The sequence below is a fragment of the Drosophila gunungcola genome (assembly GCF_025200985.1).
Source record: "Drosophila gunungcola strain Sukarami chromosome 3L unlocalized genomic scaffold, Dgunungcola_SK_2 000002F, whole genome shotgun sequence".
NCBI classification, from domain to species: domain Eukaryota; kingdom Metazoa; phylum Arthropoda; class Insecta; order Diptera; family Drosophilidae; genus Drosophila; species Drosophila gunungcola.
This window is the reverse complement of record NW_026453178.1, coordinates 7,074,220-7,082,415: the sequence shown is the minus strand read 5'-3', so window position 1 is coordinate 7,082,415 and position 8,196 is coordinate 7,074,220.

Below are 8,196 nucleotides of genomic sequence, written 5' to 3'. Positions count from 1 at the left end.
GCATTTCGGTCATATTTCCCCCCACACAAAACAACAAATCGGCGATAAGAGGAATTTATAAGCATTTCGCCCTGGTCAGCTCCGGAGAAATATGTGTTTATATAAAAAGGATTCAAGTTCTCTCTGTGATTTCATTAATTTACGATCCCTGGCGCCGCTAAGGCTGCGAATTAAATTGGCTTAGGCATCGCCGGGCATACGGAATGAGATGTAGATACCATGGACTCGCAGATATATTCCTGGACAGTAGTCTCCCCCTCTGTTTGCAGAAATTCTTTAGCTTCTCCCACACATCAAAGGCATTTGCCAGGCACTTTTTTCGACTTTTTGTTAAATAATAATAGAAAATCGCCTGGGTGTGTAAGTAAGTAAAAGTAGAAACATTTTTCTGCTTAGCTCAGCTGAAACGGAAATTCTCTGTTCATCTTGTGTTGCGGCAGGCAGAGGACGGGATTCCTTTTTTTTTTGCGCAAAATACTTAGACGGATTTAAGCGCGACAAACAAGACGGCTTGGAATTGCCTTTTGTGGCACAAAGAATAAAGACTGCTCTTTCGGAAGGAATAACATGTGGTTTTAAGATTTAAAATTTATAATAGATTAGATAAAATTACTATTGTATATTAAATGATTTGATTGATTTTATGTAAATAAAATTTTTTTTTAGCAAAATATAAGAAACCTATCCAGTCGTAACCAACGTATTTTTAAATTGTCATCAAGTTTGAATATTTTCAATACCCTTTTAGGCAAAAGTGAAACCCAACCTTGGCCAAACCTTTAGTCTTGTTTTTATTCAGACGCTTTGCGGGATCGGCTTCAAAGTGAAAAAGGCGCTCGGCACAATGGAAATGCCCACCCGCTGGGAAAATTGCACGGAGCAGGCGGCGACATCTCACCAAGGACCTCGTCCTGCCACCCACATTTGGATGCCGGATGAGTGGGTGGTCTTAGGTAATACGCATTAGTGCCACTGCATATTACGATGTGATTATTATGATATGCTTATTTTGTGGTTCAATGAGCCGGTCTGCGTTTGGGTGGCAACTTTGACGGCTTAGCGAAATCTGCTTCAATTTTCCACCGCCAACCGTTCGATGAATATTCTGTGCAAATAGCTGTGAAGAGCCAAAGTCGCCGCTAATTGAAACAAACGCAGGACTCTTTGTGGCCTTAACTGTCATGGCAACAATCGCGGTTAAAGGACTCCAAGCTCCGTCTGAACTTAATCTCATAAGTGTACGTTAGTCATGCGCTGCATTCCCTTTTTGTTGGCCAAAAATGCTTGGCCATAAATTTAGCTGCTTCTATACCATTGTTAGCTGCCTCTGGTGCAATTTTTCAAGCGCGTCCTGGCCATGTGTGTCCTTTTCCCGAGTCCTTAGAGCTGCGTGTGCTGTAAATTCTCCTCCTGGCTTCTGACTTTTGGCACCCACCAAATGGGTGAGAGGTCAGTGATGGTGAGTTTATTAATTGCGCTTGTTTATCGTCCAGTCAAAATGTTTTTTCTTTCTTTATTCTTGTTAGCGTATGCCTTTTGAGAGTAACTTCATTTTCAGCAAAAGGTTGCAAAATACTAGAATGTAAATTTAAAGCTCAACGTTTATTAATTAAGATCCAAAAGTTTTTGAAATTTATTACAATACATACTATAATAATATAATTTTTTTCTATAGAGTATTTGTTTATTTGGTGTGCAAATAAAGGATTTCCCAAGTTCTTAGATAACTTAAAACAAATTGCGTGACTCGCTGGCATTTTTTTCAGGACAAAACTTATGATGGTGCTAAACAATTTGACATAATTACTGGACTAGCACTATAGCTTTGCCCTTATTTCAGATCTTTTTTCAATTAACCTTAAGTAAAAATCCTTTAATCAGTTCCTGGCAAATTGCATATCTAATTTGCTTGCCCAACAATTTCGTTCAGAAAATTTTCAATTGGCCATATTTTTAGCTCAAATTGCATGTCCTGAACTGCTGCAATTTAAATATTTGACGAATCGTTGCCACAATATAAGTGTTATTGCCCTTTCTTACCCTAAATCGCCTTTTTTGAGGGCAACAATTTTCAAAGTTATAGTTTTCTATTTGTGCAGCAGTTTGTAATGAATATTTCATGTTGGGTGGCTAAAAAATGAGATTTCGTTAGAGTGGAAGTATAGGTAAGTAGACTAGTTGGAATTGGATTTAAAAGACAACTAAAAATATTTGTAAGAACTTAAATGTAAAAGATGTTTTATAGAAATTAATTTGTACTTTATTAAATATTTTGAATGTAAGCTATTAAAAAACATAGTTGTTTATTTTATTTTGAGGGTTAAAACACAAGTTAAAAATGTATAATACTTAAATTCTTATAAAGTTACCGTTTTCAATGAGTCATTTAAAACAATGTCATTTTTCAAGCTAAGTAAAAATCAATTAAGTTAAACATAAACCTACTTCAATGAGTCATTTAAACCATGTTGTTTATTTTCAGCTAAGTTAAAATCGATTACAGAACGTAAATTATTAATAAGAATTATTCACTTAGAGAGAACCGAGGAAGCTTCCTGCCAAAATCCAAGCCCAGATCACGATATCGATAAGTTAATGCGCCATCTGTTCCAGCCAAGCCACAAAAGAGCAACCGAATAGTAAACCATGGTCGGGAAAACTTGCTGACATTTAAATAAATTGTTAAACATTAGCGGAGTCTAGCTGACAAACTAAACAGATGAGGATGGTTGGGTGGGGAAAACTCGATGGTGGGGGTGGGCAAACAATGAGGGCGGCACACACATGGAAAATGGCAAAGAAATTGCTGCAAATCAAATTTGATAAACACAAAAAAACAGGCACAGGGCGACGGAAAAAATAAACACAAAAGAAATGAGGGGAAAACTGACAAGAAAAAATGGCAAAGTGTGCCGGGAATGACAGGATGGGTAAAAAAGGACGAAAACCAAAAAGAGGACGATGAGTGGCGGATGGCCAGCCGGAAAAATGTTTTATTGCTGCCATAATTTTGAGTGATAAGTGACGAAAAACAGCCGCGTGGAAAATCAATCTACGAGAGCCCGTAAAAAAATCATCCTTCGGATTATTTATGCATCATTTTTCCCATCCGCTGATAGATTTCTGCTGTTGTATCGGCAACAAGTTAATGGGCTAACGTTTAATAAAGATTGATCGATATTCCGATAAGGTTAAGCTATACTTTTGGATAGTTTTTTTTTGTGTCCGAAAATGACAATGATAAGGGGATGAATTATTCAGGCGATGAAAGAACATGATTAAGACTCAATTTCGGTTGCTGGTCAATAGGTTAAACCCATATTCGTGAAACGATTGAGCCAAAAGTTATTTTTGGTCAAATTACTTATTATATTTTCCTATCTGTATGTTATGAGTGCAACGCTTTAAAATATTTTTTTCCATATAAACAAGTTCCGGAATTTAAATCCCAGCGTAGAGCAATGTTGTATTAGGAAAATGAATAATATAAAATACCAAACAGTCTTTGAAAATTGTTCTGCAACCAGTAAAAAAAAATTTAGTTATAATTACAAGATTTAATTAACATAATAACACCAATTACTTAAAGTTTTCTAAAATTCCATCTAGTAGTCAAATCTTTTCTCATGCTTCTACTTACTTATTTTCCCGTCTTTTGTTCCGATTGCCGTTTTCTTTCCCCCAAAAAGAGACAATATTGCTGCGTCATATCGTATCAATAAAATTTTTTCTCATGCCCGCCCTAAAAAGTCAACCGAATTTGGCATCCTTTAACCCTAATTTATGCGCGCGAAGGTGACAATTGACGAACTCCTGAGGAAGATCTGCATGCTACCTCCCTTTTTTTTGTGTGCGGTAATAAAAATATCCAAGTAAAGTCTCTTTATTAGCTCAGCGTAAGCCCTTTCCTTTGGGTCCTTTGTTTGCCAAAAAAAAGGAGTACAAATATCAGGCGGTGGGCAACAACTTGTTACATTTGTCATGCGATAATGTCAATTTTGACAGCTGCGCAAAAGGATTCTCATTCTGCGCTGCGCCTGCGCAAGGATCTTTGGACTTTTTTGTTTCGCTTTACGATCGCTCAAGGCAACTTTGTTGTTAATTTGACGCGCTCTGCGACAATTTGAGTGCCTGGCTTCCTTTTTGGCTATTATGGAAATAATTTTGTTTTAGTTTTTATTGGCAGTTTAGCGGAACAAAGGACTGCTGTTGACTCTTTTTATTAGGCGGACCCAAGGACTGGCAATTATTTACACTAATCAGGCAGTCGACTTTCAAGGTGGTTCCACAATTTATCCGCACATGCAACCCTCAGATACAGTTTGTATCTTTTGTCTGGTACGCTGCGTATTTTGACAATGTGCCTACAGTTTGCCTTGTGTGTCCATTGTTCTTCTAAAGGTTTTCTCCTGGGTCCATAAAATTCGCAACAAAGTCAATTTCGAAAAATTTCTGTTCTTGTGGATCTAAGAAAGCAAGCATTGTGTTTTCTGAAAATGATTCGTTCGGGTTCTCCTACTTCGGCTTCCTTGGAGGCTGTACCGCAAATTTACTATGGTTTGTTTATATCCCGTTTTGGGATGAAATTGTTGGTTGACTTTATGGACGGATCGAATTTGGATTTTGAAGAAATCTGTGCTCACGGAAAATATGAATTTCTTTAAAAATTCTTATTTTTGGAAAAAAAAACTTAAAAAAAATTAGATAGAATATTATTAGTACATAATTAACTAATGTAAGGTATTTTTACAACGCTTTTACATATAGTACGAATTTATTTATTTTTAATCAAATCAAATTTATTTAAAATATTTTGGAAGACATTGACAAATGATAATTCAGTCTTAATTATTACAATCATGTAACACTAATGAATGGCTTTGTATCCTTTTTATGCGAAAGAAAAGTACAACAAGCAAACGCTTATTTATGATGATTACAAAGATTACATTCATCACGCTTGAGACATTTCAGAACGGTAGGAGCCCAGTATTCCCCTTCCTTCCATGCAAACACCCAGTATTTAATTAAAAGCAAATGTTTTGGTTATTTTATGCCCGAAATAAACTTGAGCGCAACCTAAGCAAATAACATTGCAATGGCCATTTATCACCATGCGGCATGGGGCTAATCCTTTTTGGCCAACTAACTTGCACCGTATATCATGTTTTATGGGCCGGCTAAGCAACTGACGCTAAGCTTTTACATGGAATTCAGGGGTAACTCGGGGTCCTGGGTAAATAACTCATCGATGCGTGTTGGGCAACTGTTACCGAGTACTTTACACCCAGACCCAGGCCCCAAGTGCCAAACCCAAGGAACCCCAAGTCGACGTTATGTCCACAGACAAATTGCCATAACCATAATGGCAAACGGCCTGCTGTGGGGACATTTCAGCTGCTGTGACCCCATAAAAAGATGATTTCATAGACATTTACCCCACTACATATATATGAAAAAATAATAATAGTACAACATAATAATCATAACCATAATTGTTATATTGATGGAATGTTACGATGACACCGACTACGCACTATTTTCGTTTTACGGTCTCGCTAATGCACAAGGACACTATATTTTGATGGACCTTTCAATATTCCCAAGGAAGTTCCCATGTCTGGCTCACATCGTAAAGAAAACAAACGTAATAATTATGCTAAAAATTATATGGCACTTCTCACCCCAAATAAACGCAGCCGACTCATCTCTTTGTTTGCCAGCCGCTAATCTGTAGATTTATATGCAGGGAAGTTGTTCAATAAAATCGTCTAAACCAGATCATAAACAAGGATATTTTATGCCCAGAACCCTGCCCATTTTCTCAGTCCAGGAGATTAACTCCGTGGATGACGAGCTGACCACTGGACCTTACTACTATCCAGTGGAAATTAAATTCTTTTGTTTCTCTTCGTTTTTGCGTCTCGAAAAAGTTTGCACGTTTTTCGCTAGAGAAATTGCGCGGAAAATATTGAAGAAAATTGGTCTTAGCTTGCAGTTATATTGGTATGCGAATGGTATTTCCAAAAATGCAATTAGGAACTTGGCAGCTTGTCAAAATTAGACAAATTTAAGATCCAATGACAAAGGTTCTTTTGGGAAAAAGGTCAAGAAGTAAATAAGAACCTAAATTAGTAGAACACTTTTTGTTTCGGCTACCAATAACTTATGATAAAGTAATCTTTATTTTTTGGATTTTAAAATCGGACTTAAATTTCTATTAATTTATTTCTTAAATCTCTGGTCCTAATTTTACTTTTTTTAGTTCAAATAATTAACAAAAAATCCTTTCCAAGAAATATAACAATATAATATAATATTTACTACAATAACTTTAATTTATTTCCATAATGGGATTATTATTCTTTTTATAAATGGAAGCAGATAGCATAGGCAATTACACTTTAACTTTATTCTCTGTTAAACATGTTTCAATATGCAATGCCCACCCTAAGAATATGTTACCCCGTCTCATTAACTTTTCGTGCTGCCCCATTCAAATTTATCAGAGATCTGCCAAAGTACTCAGGCCATAACAGAAAAACAGAAATATTCGGAGCACTCATCAGGACACATCATCGTCATCAGCGTTGAGAAAAGCTCCTGCAGATGCCAATCGAAAATAAACATATACAGAAAGGCCAGGCCCTCATCTTATAAACATGTCAAAAAGGACACTTAAGGCAAATGCGTTCAAATGATAATTACGCAAGACAAAAGGAAGATGAGGAACTGAGGACCGGGGCTAAACCAGATGAAGTGGCAACAACTATTACAACGCACTTGAAACGGATTCTGTTCCAAATCCGAATCCGCCTCGATAGTTGTCCATGGGGGCAATAACACTAAAAACTTACGATCCAACTCCGGGAAAGAGCGAAAAAGAAATTTGGCCAAAAACAAAAGCGCAAAACTTTCGCCCCCAGTTAACATAAAGCCAACTGTAAGCATTCATGAGGATTTAAACGTTTATTTATAAGTTGAACTTGGAGTTTTGGGGTTGGGCGTGGGATGGCTTTTGTTTTTGGTGGAGGTTCTTAGGATCGTGGATAGAGTTCAACACTTCATTGAATTGAATCGAGCTGGGGATTCCGCTCACTTGACGTTGATAAAATCAATGAGTGCGTTGTTAGCCGATGATTACAACACTCTTCTGCAGCTTACAGTCTGCCCAGACACTTAATTAATAATATTTATCTGAAGTCCTTCCATCTCCCATTTTTTCCTATCTGTAAAGCACTGTCTATTGCTCGCCCTCTGAAATCGAGAGGCTTTCATATCCATATCCCATGCATGAACCCATTTGTTTGTCTTTCATTGCTTACTATTTGCTTACTGGACGCTTATGCTCATGGAAACCAAATCGTTTTAAGGGTATGATGGGTAGTCCAAAATTATGTAATAACTTGCAAAAACGCTTGGGATATTTAAATTAATTAAAAATGTTTTTTTAATGTTTGTGAAAAACTGGATAATAATATATTTTATTTGATGTATAAAATTATATATATTTTTGATACTATAAATAGTTTTATAAACATAACATTATAAACTCTTAATAATTATACTTAATATTATTATAATATTGTATACATACATTATTTTTTAACTTCATATATTCTTTAAGTCAATTAACATTCAGAGTCATGTTGCTTATCAAAAGATGCTAAGTATCTTATATTCATGCCCTTTTAGCTTTTTAACTTGTTCATTAGTTCAAAGCCCATATCAGCTAAACGTATCTAACTGTGGCCCAAAAAGGATTCACCTCCCTTTATGTCTATCTTTCCTGCCTTAACGCCCCTTTTCCGTATCATTTTCCCTCGTGCAGTCAATTAACCCGAGGCCAAAAAGAGGTTGCCGAGTCCAATCTGTTGACTTGTTGTCTGCCGTTCCCTTCCTTTTTTTGGATTTTGGGTAGAAAAATGGCAATTTCCTGTAACTTTTGCATAGAAACAAAAGTAAACATTAATCAATTTACAAGCCATGTTGTTTCTGTTGGTCTAGCTTTCACTTAAGTGACGTGGTTTTAAAATTTACCAATTAAATTAAGTGCAACCGCAGGCGGCATGCGAATGAGCCACAGTTCAGCTAAATTTTGTGTTCTCATCTTCCGAGCCCTCCATCATCTTAAACTATTCATAAACCAAGTCGAGTTAATAGTTCAATGGTTGTCTGCCTTTCAAAAAATGTACT